The sequence below is a fragment of the Tachypleus tridentatus genome, chromosome 7, assembly GCF_004210375.1.
Source record: "Tachypleus tridentatus isolate NWPU-2018 chromosome 7, ASM421037v1, whole genome shotgun sequence".
In the NCBI taxonomy this organism is placed as follows: domain Eukaryota; kingdom Metazoa; phylum Arthropoda; class Merostomata; order Xiphosura; family Limulidae; genus Tachypleus; species Tachypleus tridentatus.
In genome coordinates, this window is record NC_134831.1 from 130,466,135 (window position 1) to 130,478,339 (window position 12,205).

Consider the following 12,205-nt stretch of genomic DNA (forward strand, 5'->3'; position numbering starts at 1 on the left):
AAATTAGGGACGGCTATGTGCAACCTACCAATAATAATCTCAATAATTATCTTTCAAGAGACAAACCAAATTGTCCGGACAACAACAGATATGGAACGCTACATAAAGAAATAATCAGTGATGTCGAGAAAACCCACTTGTAGAGAAATATATATGTAAAAACAGCTCGTTTGGGTTGAGAAAATATTTTACATAGAAGAGCGAACAACGTTTCGACATTCTTCGGTCATTGTCAGGTTCAACCCAAACGAGCAGTTTTTGCATATATATTTCAGTACATCAAGAAAAATAACACATGCAGTATTTTCGCAAACAGTTATATCATCCATTACTACCCAATAGGAAAAACGTGCACCAAAGTCATCCAGCTCTTAACAATGCCTACCACAACGCCAAGGTTTGTTAGTAATTGAATGCTATTCAAACTGAACATTCAAACCGCAATTTTTAACTGTACTCGTGGGCCCGGCATGGCCAAGCGTGTTAAGGCGTTCGACTCGTAATCTGAGGGTCGCGGATTTGAATCCCGGTCGCACCAAACATGCTCGCCCTCCCAGCCGTGGGGGCGTTATAATGTGACGGTCAATCCCACTATTCGTTGGTAAAAGAGTAGCCCAAAAGTTGGCGGTGGGTGGTTATGACTAGCTTTCTTCCATCTAGTCTTACACTGCTAAATTAGGGACGGCTAGCGCAGATAGCCCTCGAGTAGCTTTGCGCGAATTTCAAAACAAACAAACAAAAACTGTACTCGTACATTAAAGTCATTATTACACAAAGAACTTTAAATTTAAAAATTATAAATCAATGGTAAGAAAGAACTAAAATTTTTATTGCAACACAACAATTTTAAAAACAACAACAACAAAGGAACATTTAATAAAATCGTAATTAACTTTAGTATGAAGAACAGAAAATAGAGACTGCTTTGTGCTCACATTCCATTTTAAAGATTGTTTTGTTAAGTCACGAAAAGAGGTATCCGTGACCTTTGTGATGGCGAGAAGCACACTTGAAGTAAAAACGTATTCTCAAATCTTGAGAATATATTTTTATTTCTGATCTTGCCCACCAAAAGTATGGAAAATCGATTTTGAACGTTATAAAACCTCAGACGTACCGCTGTTATCACTGGGAGAGACTTGCCTAATTGAACCTAAGGAAGTAAAGGAATACTCTTGGTAAAAAAAAAAGAGAAGATGATATTTGCTCTTCTGACAACCCTTCGTAATATAAAAACTGTGTGCTTTCGTCTATGACTTGATGGTAATGGTTTCGCGCATCATCTACTGTTTCTTCACGTCTAGTTAGGGCTAACGAGTCCATGACGTGCTCGTTAAAAAGGGTTCAAAAAAACCATCTACCTGAAACATCATTGTCAAAATCTATGTCGTGCATGCTTCTTTTATTCGATTTATCTCTTTTATTTCTTATCATTTTAAAATTCGATATACCTAGACCTAACTTGACTTGCCTTTGGGGTCTTAATGTTTTCTTCTAGTGGACTCCTTCATCAGTAATGTTTCTTTTTTTTATCCAAATAATGCGATTGTTATTGTTTTATCTGGAGATAAGTAATGCCACCTATGTCGCGAAAAATAAAGAGCTTTAAGCGTTTTGAGTAAAACTAAAACTCAATTTTGATTTTTTAAAAACTGTTTATCAACGTTACTAAATAAAAGTACACGTTATTGTCTCTCTCCTGCAAACATGATAACACGTCAAACACAAAATGTGCTCTGTTAAAACAATGCTGACAAGAGACTAGTGCATCTTATATGAGGCTGAGCACAAAGATACACAATCCGTGCTTTGCCCACCACGGTATCGAAACGCGGTTTCCTTAGACGTACTGCTGTGCCACTAGGGGGTTCACTATTTCATGCCAAGTGATTAATAGAGAATACTAAATTCATACCGTGTATTTCTGAAACTATTTGTATTACTGGTTTGGTTTGTTTGGAATTTCGCGCAAAACGACGCGAGGGCTATCTGCGCTAGCAGTGTAAGACTAGAGGGAAGGCAATTAGTGATCACCACCCACCGCCAATTCTTGGGCTACTCTTTTAGCAATGAATAGGGGGATTGACCGTAACATTATAACGTCCTCACAGCTATAAGGGCGAACATGTTTGATGTGATGGGGATTCGAACCCACCACCCTCAGATTATGAGTTGAGTACCTTTTATTACTGAATAAAATACATCTGTACCTAGAACGACACTTCAAAACGTATGGTAACCTGACTTAACCCATTCCCTCGTGGCCCAGCAAAACGTCTCTAGGCTTTTAACGCTAAAAACCCGGATTCCAATATCCGTGGTGCATAGAGAACAGACTTTTGCGCTCAACAAACTTAAACCATTAACTAGCGCCCTCTAGTACTTACACTATCAACGATAACATTAATTCATACTTAAATTGACTTTTAATATGCGATAATTTCACACTGACTAGTATTAAATTAATTCAGCATTAATCACGGTACAATATGGAAAAATAACCTTTTGTTAGCTGTGCAATACAACAACCTAATTATTTAAACTATATTAATCCACAGTTTTATTTCGTAACAACAACGTAGTACCAGAATAACTGTTTTCATGAGCCAGACGTTCGAAGTTCTCAAAGAACATTAACTGTGCAAGTAAAGTGTTCTATGAAAACCAGATTTTGACTTATTTGAGAAAAACGAACCTATAATTGTTTTTCATTAATAACTGTTAGTTTAATAGGAAAAGATAATTCAAATTTAACTTCCTTGTAACTACATTTTCTCCTGAAATGATATAGCAATAATTAATAATTTGTTTTAGAGATATCGAACTATCATAGTTTTTATAACGTATTATTTCATAATAGAATGTTTGGTCTGTAAATCTATAAAGATTAAGATTAGCAACGCACTGTGCAATGTTTGTAATTCTGCAAAGAAATATTCAGTTGAATCTTGAGACAATGGAAAACATGCCAGAAATTCGCTGGGTGATAACAGGTGGTATTTACGTGCTGAGGTGAGAAAACTATTAATAACAAAGTCCATGATGGTACTTGGGGGCAAATGCTGGGGTATCGAAGGTGCTTCTGCACCTCCTTTAGCACATGAATGAATTTTAAAGAGAAGAAAAACAACAAAGAAATGAAATATTCCACAGAAGAATACTAAATCGATACACAGGACAAAATAAATTAATTAATTTTAATAAGAAAAAATCCACGCTCTAGATTTTTTGGAATTAAACAGGAAGCTACACAATAGGTTATTTGTGCTCTGTCTACCCAGCATATCAAAGCCCGGTTTCTTGTAGTTTGAATCGGCAGACATATCGTTGGAACACAATATTATAGACACAAGGAGGATTTGAAAATAGGAGGATAAACTCACAACACGAAAATGCAAATAAAAAAAAACTCATAAACGGCATACTGTTAGTATAGTATTGGGTTGGTATTGTATTTTCTTGTTTTTTTATAGCAGAGCCGCATCAAACTATCTGCTGTATCCACCAAGGACAATCGAGCTCTTACTTTTGGTAATTTAATTCCATAAACTCAAAGCTGTCCCACAATTTCGGAAGCAGTATAGCATAGTAGTAAACACGTGGAATACCGGAAGCAGTATAGCCTTGCAGTAAACACGTGGAATACCGGAAACAATATAGCATTGCAGTAAACACGTGGAATACCGGAAGCAATATAGCATTGCAGTAAACACGTGGAATAAATCTTGAAATAAAATGAAAGCTGAACGGAAAATGGAAGTAAGTGGCATAAATTGAATGGATCATTGATGTCATATATAAAAGACCAATTAAAGTGTACAGAGACTTTATGAATTACAGAGAGAAGTGTGCACTGAAACTACGAAGGAAATGTAATAGCTGGCATGGTCAAGCGTGTTAAGACGTTCGACTCGTAACCCGAGGGTTGCGGGTTTGAATCCCGGTCACATCAAGCATACTCGCCCTTTCAGCCGTGAGAGCGTTATAATGTAACGGTCAATCTCACTATTCGTTGGTAAAAGAGCAGCCCAAGAGTTGGCGGTGGGTGGTGATGACTAGCTGCCTTCCTTCTAGTCTTACACTACTAAATTAGGGACGACTAGCGCAGATAGCCCTCAAGAAGCATTGCGCGGAATTCAAAAAACAAGACAAAACAAACGAACTACTTAGAGAGATAAGGAAACTGGTTGTATAACACATTACTTTTGATCCAGGATCTGGAGTGTACCATGTGAGTTTCCAAGGTAAAAATATTATTGGAGAAGGAATTTTCAGATTTAGAGTAGATGTCAATGTCATATCAATTATATTTAGTCAAATACAGATGAAAATGATTTGCTTATTTGTTTTGAATTTCGCCAAAACCATATGAGAGCTATTTGCACTAGACATCGCTAATTTAGTAGTGTAAGACTAGAGAGAAGGCAGCTAGTCATCACCACCCTCCGCCAACTCTTGGGCTACTCTTTATGCCAACGAATAGTTACATTGAACGTCACTTTATAAGGACCCTAAAATTGAAAGAGCGAGCTTGTTTCGTGTGACAGAGATTCGAACCCGCGACCCTCAGGTTATAAGTCGAGCGCCCTAACCACCTAACCCTAATAAACCTAGCACCGTAATATTTGACCAAAGCAAGATCTTGGATGACTGGGTTAACAAACTGTAATGGACTGGTTAACACAACATACCTGGAAATAGAATCAGTCAATAGAGTAATGTGACTGAATCCCTCAGTATCATATGTGGCTCTTCTATATTATAGAATGAAACAAATACGTAACGCATTTTTAAGAGCAGTTTGCAATTTGGTGTTTAAATTTTTCGTTTATGTAGTTCTTTAATCTACATCGCTAAAATTCTGGTTTTGATTCCCCCGTTAGTACGCCTTGTGGAAGAGCTTTGGATTTTGAAGCTGCAGATTAGGGTTCGAATCTGTGCCATACCGCAAATTATTTCCATACCTTTAAGGTGTGGATGCCTTATAAAAGCAATATTCAATCACTTAAAGCGTGTGGTAAGAACCACACTGAATTTATGTCGTCCTGGTGGTCAGTAGTTTAAAATTATGACCTTTGACATAGAGATGGCTTAGTGTCATATTTTAAAACTATTTTTATCTTCCTTCCATGCACAAACGCACACACACAAACAGACAATCTAAGGAAAAACTGAGATTTTATTAAATTTTATTTTAATATGTTAGAAACTGATTTTGATGTTGTTAGAAATTCTGTAAAATAACACGTAAATGAAGCAATTGGTTTGATGAAACTAGGGTATGTACTATTAACCGTATCACTTTATGATAATACAACAGTAAGCTCTCGCTTTTATACAGCTGCTAAATAATGTATGTTCTTTTCGAAGTTGCGTTATTTAAATTTAAAGTTCGAGAAAACTCACTTAACTAACAAACAAATTCTATTATCGCCCTTTATATTATTATGAATTAAACCGTCAGATGGCAGCAGCAGCAAACGTAAGCTGGTTATCTTGTTGTAACGTAGTAGGTAGGAGGGTTGAAATCTGAATTCGGCAAGGTAGAGCATTTTCAGTGGCCACTATGTCTGATGACTTATAGCAAAATATGGAACTCAAGTTAGTAGAAATGGAACCACTTTCATTGTAGATTATCAGCATGAGTTTAATTAGACTTACAATACACACACACACACACACGCATATATACATATTAATATCAGGTCTTCCCATAAATAATGTCGTTTTTCTGAGATAAGATAAGTCTAAATGCATATTTCTAGGCTGAATGAAGCTATTCTCAAAGTCATGTGAGTTATATGGGATGACTTGATAGCATTAAGTGTGAGCCAGTTCGTTTGTTTACGAGTTTTTTATTTATTTATTTTAGAAGCCCCAATTGTCGTGGATGTGTCAGAGAAGCACATGAGGTTACAATGTTTTACGAGGGAAACGTGTTACTGAAGCTATGCGAAGCATTCAAGAGGTCTACAGCAATGACATTCTGAATGTGAGGAAGTGTCAAAGATGGTTCAATAAGTTTAGAACTGACGACTGCAGTTTGACAGATGTATATCACACTGGGCGCCATGTTGGGTTTGATAATGACCTGCCTCTAGCAACACTTGAAGAGAGTTGTGCTGTAACTGTTGAAGAATTAGCCCAGAAACTTAGTTCATCTCTTTCCACTTATATTCCGTCGATATTTGTAACAATTTGGTAGAGTTTCAAAGTTGAGAAAATGGGTCCCACATGAGTTGTCAGCTGATAATCTGAGAGAAATGGTAGACATCTGCACATCTCTTCACTCTCGTGAATTTCAAGTTTCGCTTTCGAACCGCCTAGTGACTGGATAGAGATTGGAAATAGGAACTCCATCAAAATATTAAGCATTACCGACAGTGGGTGAGTGCAGGAGAACCAGCCACACCACAGACAAAAGCAAACCTGCACCCTATGAAAGGCTTTGCTTAGTGTTTGGTGGGATGAAGGTTGTGTAATACACTTTGAGTTGTTACAACCAAACCAACAATCACTGATGAAAGGTACTGCCAGCAGGTGCACTGACTGACCACTGTACAAAAAAAAAAAGAGACCTGCTTTGGTGAATTGAAAAGGAGTTGTTTACCACCATGACCATGCACGACCTCGCATCGCTAGGATCACTTCCAGAGGAAGTGAAGAGCTTGGATGAGAGAAACTTCCCCATACCCATGATTCTTCTGATTTTTTTTTCAGATAATCATTTTTTCAGAAGCTTGCAACATCATCTGAATGAAAAACAGTTAATTTCCATGGATGAGTTAAAAATACCTTTTATACCTTTTTGTCTCCAAACTACCTGATTTATATAAGTGTGGTATTGAAAATATTTTAAGACGGTGGCAGACTGTTATTGAAAGTGATGAGAAATATATAATTGATTAAAGTTGTTATTTAAGTTCCTTTTTCTGCTTTTAAATCTTAGTATTACAAATGGCATTATATATAGGATGACCTGGTATATACACTACTCTGCAAAAATATTAGGACAATGTCAAAAATTAGACTTCAGGCTACTTTCAAAGTACAATGAGAGGTGAATCACAGGTGAAACATAAGAATTCTATTAATCTCCATATTTAGTACAACAAAATTTCAGTGAAAGTGCGTTAGTTTAGCAAACAGTTAATATTTTGTGCGTTTATCTTTTCGATTTAGTAACTGATTTAGTAACTGCAGACAGTCTCTCACGCATTGTTGGAACATATTTAATCAAATAATTATTTGAGATTTTACTCGAAATGTCTCTAGTACTTTATAAGAAAGCTTTTTGGAATTAACTTTTGATTTGTCTAGCTTTTGACCTGTCAAATCCCAGATCTGCTCGATTAGTTTGAGATAAATTTGCATCATTGCATCATTTGAATGACTCCAGCAGCTTCTTTCTTAGCTAAGCATAAGTTTGATGAGTGTTTGGGGTCATTATTTTCTTGGTGGTAGATTCTTTTACCAATAATACGCAAACCACTGAGAAAACCATGATGGATTGATATTTGATAGTACTCACGTTGGTCAATTATTCAATTTAGTTTGCAAATATTTCCTGATACCTCAACAGCAAAATACCCCCAAAATTACCCCACTGTCTCCCTCATGTAACTGCTTACATTGAGGTAAGCATCTTTCACTTTTTCTTCTGCCAGACATACAACCTAAGCTTTAAACTAAATATTTCAAACTTTAACTCATCCATCTATAACACCTTCAATTATATTAAAGTACTGGTTGTACTTTACAGCCAGTTTCATTTTCTTGACAATATTTGTAAATCGAAATAAAGTTTTTAAAACTGCTACATAAAAAAAACAACAATTCCATTCTTGTTAAGTCTTCTTGATACTGTAAATCTGGACACTTTTCTGTCATCTGATACATGGTTGTTTATCTCATGCTTGAGAAGTCTTCCTTCTGTCGTGAAGACTTCATAAACAAAGATACTGAACATCAGTATCACTGAGTTTATGTGTTCTGCCTCTTACGTTTATATTTTAAAATTTACTTTTGTCGGTCTCACGATCTAGGGTGTACTTGGTAGTGCAAGCATTTTAAGACTGTAGTGATTTTTCAGAAAGTCTAACCAGCATTACGTAAATATCTTATGCAAACTCTCTGTTCCACTGACAATTTTCTTACGATTGTGACATGACAAAGAGACTTTATGTATAGTGTCAATTTTCTTTTATAGATGTTTATTTATGGAGTGGTATTAAATTGATTGTTCTAGCATATACCAGTACCATGTGCTAGCTCTTGCTATATAGTTAAGACACAGCATGACAGTTATTTAAGATTCTACCTTTGGTCATTATGTTCACTCAAACAGAAACCTTATGACGTGCCCTTGATACAAGTTTGTGACAATTCTACAGAATTATTCTTATCCTGTCTCATTCGGTTGTCTAAAGGGATCAATGTAACATTACTATAGTGTTACAATTTACATTCTGTAATGACGTGGAAGAATTAGTCCCGTAAGATAGAAATAATAACAAATTATTCTTTTGTTCTAACACTGTTCTTTTGAACACTACTGTATGTTATCTTTTAACATTTAGATTCCATACATTTGACCTGTTATGTTCAATGTGATCGGAGTATTGGCCATTGTTATTTTTCCACTCATATCAAATTTTCCACGTGAAAGGTATTGAAAGTAACAAGGGTGATTTATAATAACAGACAACAAAACCCATAGTTTGACCAGCTGAGAATTACAATTTCGAGAGAAACCATATTTCACAAGCTCATCTAAGTCGGTTATGTTTTTAGATGACAAAACGTGAATGGTGTATAATTTTTGTAGTTGGGTTGAAATTCTAATAAGTACGTAACCTGATTTTTTGTATTAATCATACTTTAAACGTTACAAGCTTTAAACTTTCCAGACAAGAAAATCTGTTCCTCGTTCGTCTTGTCGATTTCACCTTGACCTTTATAACTTCTCATACAAAGTTCTTAATTATAGGATATCATTCCGAGGTAATGTTAAAGAAAAGCATTAATATATTATTACATATTTCTCTCCTTCTATAACGCATTAAGAGCTTTATAAAGACGTTGTATTAGATATCATTGAAAATACCGTTCCAAAGATATAGTTTATTTAACTTCCAGACAAAGTGTACCATTTGCTAGTTAGTGTTTTTGCTTCCAAGTTTTCTCTTATCAACTCTGGCAGACAGTGCATGCTTCCATGATAACGCGAATTTAGGATACTGCGTACACCATGATACTTCAGCTTGCGGCACACCCACACACACACACATGCACGCGCGCACACTTAAAGGACATCATAGATGTATTCGTTGTATGCTTTAGTCTCGGGGATCCGAAATCAAACAAATTACTGATAAATAATAAATTTTTGTGCGGAATAATCAATACTTATTCATAAGAATGCCTACAAGAAAAGTTAAGTCGCATGTTGCAACAAAATTGTGTTGTATTTTTTATCGTAAAAATTCTTTTAGGCCTTTTTTAAAAACTGGGAATTAGTGTATTTACTAAGAATTCACACTTACATTTCTACTCGATCGAATCAAAGAATATTTCTATCTCTTTCACTCCTAATAAAAAGAGAGAGATTATGGACATCGCATGTTCTAGTTGGATCCTTTAGTTTCATCATCCATCGATCAGTTACCCATACAATGTGGTAATACTGTTGCCTTGGTAACAGCACCTGCCTACGCATTTCGTGATTTTGGGTTCCTGAGCAATCTGCCAGGTGAAACAACGCCCGTTTGTACTGCAGTTGCGCAGAGTTCTGTAGAAGCTTATGTAATATTGATTGTCCAGACTTATATAAAGATAGTTTAAAAACTCACAACATTTATTAAGCGTAAAGGTTATTACTCTATTGGGCTGAGAATTCGTTCCAAGTGTATAATGAATTACAAACAGCAACCTTATGTAAAAATAATTTAGCAGGTTTCAAACTTCGACCATCAATAAAACAGGTAAGTTGAAGTATTTCATATCTTATAAAGTTGATAAATTTTTCCTTCAGTTTATAACAAGTATCTTGTTTATACGATGAACATTTTTAATGACAAGCCTTAGTCGTACATTTCAATTATTTATTAGAGGTTATTTCTCTGAAAAAACGACTGTGCATATTGTTATTGTATTATCGTTATTTTGAATGGTTTTTTTTTAATTTCGCGCAAAGCTACTCGAGAGCTATCTGCGCTAGCAGTCCCTAATTTAACAGTGTAAGACTAGATGGAAGGCAGCTAGTCATCACCGCCCACCGCCAACTCTTTGGGATACTCTTTTACCAAGGAATAGTGGGATTAACCGTAACATTATAGCGCCCCCCACGGCTGAAAGGGCGAGCATGTTTGGTGCGACCGAGATTCGAACCCGTGACCCTCGGATTACGAGTCGAACGCCTTGACACACTTGGCCATGCCGGGCCCGTCCGGCAGAGTCGGAAAAACTGAAGATCAGTTATTTTTTTGTATATTTTATTTATTCAATATGTAGTAGTTTCGGTTCACTTCGAAGGCTAATTTAATTATTTATTACAGCATTCATGTCTTTAACTATGTATATAAGAACTAAGCTTTTGCATTATTATGGGGCATTCACAAAACTGAACATAACTTGGGACAGCTTGAACCAAAGTAAACTGTCACAATTTATTTCTGAAAGAGAAAGCACCAATAAAAATATCGTAAGGTCAAGCAGGGTGAACGTGTATACAATAAACAATAGTGTTCTTTAATTATGTAAAGTAGAATAATACTGACTATACAAGCTTTATTTTTATAGTTCAAGTTTACTACTACACCTGAATTTCAAGTGAGTTTTATGTTATACGATGGAGTTCTCTTTACTATCCAGTTAAAGTAAAAATAACTACACTAAGTTTATTGGGTATTAGAGTTAACAACAGTAGTTTATCTCCAGCCATTGTGTGTTTTTCGGTGCATGTGTTGTAGATACTACAAAAGTGTTGCAAATATACTTGTGTAATTCTTTTCAAATGAAATAAATGTTAACATTACTACGGTTAGCTAAAGTCTCACTCAAAACATCTTATTATGTGATACACAGATTTTGAGAGAAATATGCTTACCAACTGCACTTATATCAAGTGATAATTTTCTTACAGACAATAAAGTAATTTGTGCTAAAATATATTATGAAGGTATTCCTAGCAGTAAATATAACACGAGATAAGTTCTGCGAGAAGATAAGAAATTCTATAAATCTGTTCAGAAGGTCTTATATTTTGTAGATTGGGTTTGGTTTAAATTTCGCGCAGAGCTCCACAAGGGCTATCTACGCTAACCGTTCCTAACTGAGCAACGTAAGACTTGAGGGAAGGCAGCTAGTCATCACCACCCACTGCTAACTCTTGGGCTACTCTTTGACGAACAAATAATGGGATTGACTGTAACATTATATCTCCCCACGGCTGAAAGGGCGAGCATGTTTAGTGTTACGGGAATTCGCATCCGTGACTTTCAGATTACAAGTCGAGTACCTTAACCATCTGGCTATGCCGGGCCTTGTAAATTGGCGAAAAGATACAACTGAGTACGAATACGAAACTTTAAGGTTTATGATAAAACACATTACTAATGAGAAGAAAGCGATAATCGCTATTGTAATTTTCATTTTATAAAAATTAACATCTATTTGTTCACGAAACGGTAAAAAATGCTTACATTCACTCAGGATATTGCACAAGTTTTCAAATGACATAAAAGTAACCACTTATAGACGAGATGTCTTTATATTAGAACCAGTCATGTTTTTTCAAGGATTTTTTCCTCTTGATATGTCAAGGTCTTCTTGTGATTTTTCTTGCTGAGAATTTTTCTTTTAAAGATTTCACCTACCAGGTTTTCGGGTCACATCAATTATGTGAAGATATGAGTAAAAGATTTAATGAGATTGGACAAGTGATATCCGTGGCAGTGTGCCAAGGAAGAACTTACGCAACCAATGTCGAATATAACAGCTGATGGGAGTGAATCTTTCAGTTAGTTGTCTTTGAAATCTCTGTAAATTACTAGATGCAGAGTGTACAATTGTCTTTCGCCCACTGTTCATGTCTACTTTTTCCGTTAAATCATTTTTATGTTAAGATTCATTGTTCAATCATGTTTTCCTTGTGTTAATTCAGTTGGGGATAAAATTCAAAATTACAGTCTGCAATACACTTTCT

The 12,205-nt window shown here is 35.7% G+C and overlaps 1 protein-coding gene across 2 annotated transcripts in view; it reads left to right on the forward strand.

The window, feature by feature from the left end:
• The first annotated feature begins 9,278 nt into the window (after positions 1 to 9,278).
• LOC143256602 (synaptotagmin-1-like) overlaps positions 9,279 to 12,205 on the forward strand; it is a 54,337-nt gene continuing 51,410 nt past the window's right edge. For both annotated transcript variants that reach the window (XM_076514014.1, XM_076514018.1), the window contains exon 1: positions 9,279 to 9,983. The gene's annotated coding sequence lies outside the window, so the exon portion shown is untranslated. The remainder of the gene's footprint in view (positions 9,984 to 12,205) is intronic.